The 2500-nt window shown below is 46.8% G+C and overlaps 1 pseudogene; it reads left to right on the forward strand.

The window, feature by feature from the left end:
• The window catches only part of LOC131433512 (large subunit ribosomal RNA), a 5246-nt pseudogene that overhangs the window by 459 nt on the left and 2287 nt on the right, over positions 1-2500 (forward strand).

Consider the following 2500-nt stretch of genomic DNA (forward strand, 5'->3'; position numbering starts at 1 on the left):
CGAAGCAGAGTTACTGGCCTGTGGTTGACACACAGGTCATTTACGCTCTTGCTTTCAATAGGACATTGCGATCCATTACGAACCGTTTTGCTGGTTCACACTTGCAAATCACCCGACATAGGTCCCTTGGTGTTAGTTGCTTGTCCCATCGTAGCGATGTTCAGTTTTGAAGGCCTATATCGCGAGCTGGGACTTACTGCACGTGGTGTACCGTTGGGTACGTGATGGATACGAACACCGTTCCGTATGCCCCCGCATACACCCTCAGTCTGGGTTGGCGGACTGTTGATCGGCAATGATAAAATCGAGGTACCTTCGGGACCCGTCTTGAAACAAGGACCAAGAAGTCTATCTTGCGCGCAAGCCAATGGTGCCGTTTTCCGTTTCCGCGGTAACGCACACTGAAAACCCATAGGCGTAAAAAACATAACTCTCTCGTTGTGTGGGATTACGGACGAGACTCTCTGCTCGTCCCTCCATCCCCGGGTGTTATAGCCGGCATGCGGTGGTGGTTCGCTTGCATGCCATCATCGTGCCATAACATACCGTGAGTGTGCAGGATGTGACCCGAAAGATGGTGAACTATGCCTGATCAGGTTGAAGTCAGGGGAAACCCTGATGGAGGACCGAAGCAATTCTGACGTGCAAATCGATTGTCAGAATTGGGTATAGGGGCGAAAGACCAATCGAACCATCTAGTAGCTGGTTCCCTCCGAAGTTTCCCTCAAGATAGCTGGAGCACGCAACATTTCGGAATCTATTCTTATCTGGTAAAGCGAATGATTAGAGGCCTTAGGTTCGAAATGATCTTAACCTATTCTCAAACTATAAATGGGTACGTATCGTAACATTCTTGGATGATGTTATTACAACGTAACGTCGGACACTGACCCTCTGTTAGGTCTAGGTGTCTTCCGTCGACGTGAAAGATATCGGTGTGCTTAGTGGGCCAAGTTTTGGTAAGCAGAACTGGTGCTGTGGGATGGACCAAACGTAATGTTACGGCGCCTAAATAGACGACGCATCATAGATACCATAAAAGGTTATTAGCTAATGATAGCAGGACGGTGGACATGGAAGTTGTCATCCGCTAAGGAGTGTGTAACAACTCACCTGCCAAAGCTAGTGGCCCTTAAAATGGATGGCGCTCCAGTCGTTTGCCTATACATTACCGCTAACGTACAAGTGGTGCGGTTCGCCCAGGGTGCCGCACTTTGAGACGTCAGTGAGTAGGAGGGTCTGGTGGTGTGCGTTGAAGTGCCTGGCGTAAGCCGACATGGAGCCGCCACTAGCACAGATCTTGGTGGTAGTAGCAAATATTCGAATGAGATCTTGGATGACTGAAGTGGAGGAGGGTTTCGTGTCAACAGCAGTTGAACACGAGTTAGCCAATCCTAAGCACCAGGGAAACCTGATATATATTTAGCATTTAACCAAATACACCACCGCCGTGCCGTGTGTTGATGCAACATCCACTAGTATATACTAAACGAGCGAAAGGGAATCCGGTTACTATTCCGGAGCCTGTTGAGTATACGTTTGCATTGGTATGCTTACTGGAAACGGTAGTGCCTTTGTAATCATGGTAACATGAATCTGTTCTTCGAGACACTAACGGGAGGTATCGGAAGAGTTATCTTTTCTGTTTAACAGTCACACTGACCACGGAATTCTTTCACAGAGAGATGTGGTTGGACAGACTGCAAGAGCATGGCTTTTACAGCTGTGTCGATGCACTCTCCTTGGTCCATGAAAATCGAAGATTGGGAGACGCAAACTCTCAACAGCTTGTACCGAATCCGCAGCAGGTCTCCAAGATGTAGTCTCTAGTCGATAGAATAATGTAGGTAAAGTTTGCCGACTTCCCGGCAAATTGGATCCGTAACTTCGGAATAAGGATTGGCTCTGAAGACTGGGATGACTCGGGCTCTTATCCTACCATCGGTCGCTCGAGTAAGCACTTCGCTCGACTGCGTTTCGTTGTAGGGTTTTGCCTTAATGTGCTTGGTGCGATCGATTTAGTTCGTAAGTACTGTGCACTGTAGTCATTAATAAACAGTCAATTCGGAACTGGCACGGCTGAGGGAATCCGACTGTCTAATTAAAACAAAGCATTGTGATGGACTCAACTGGTGTTGACACAATGTGATTTCTGCCCAGTGCAGCGCCCTTAGCAAATTTTCCTTCGAATTTGCTAATATTGTAGAAAAAGTAGGAAATTGTGAAGGAAACTCTCATATCAGCGTAGCTGCAACCTTAAGGTATAAACTTTGTTATTGAAGCGTGTACATTTGCGAGCATTAGTCATCGCAACGATGTTTAAGAAACTTTGTTATAAAACCATAGACAGTTCCGAGCATTAGTCAGCGCAGCAATGTTGTAAAAACAAAGTTATTTTCACGGACACTGGTCACTGCCTCTGGCATAGTGACAGTGGTCTCGGTTTTCGATAGAACTTCGGAAGAAAGTCGGATGAACATTCTACTTAAAATCACAAGCT

This window comes from Malaya genurostris, chromosome 2, assembly GCF_030247185.1.
Source record: "Malaya genurostris strain Urasoe2022 chromosome 2, Malgen_1.1, whole genome shotgun sequence".
NCBI classification, from domain to species: Eukaryota; Metazoa; Arthropoda; class Insecta; order Diptera; family Culicidae; genus Malaya; species Malaya genurostris.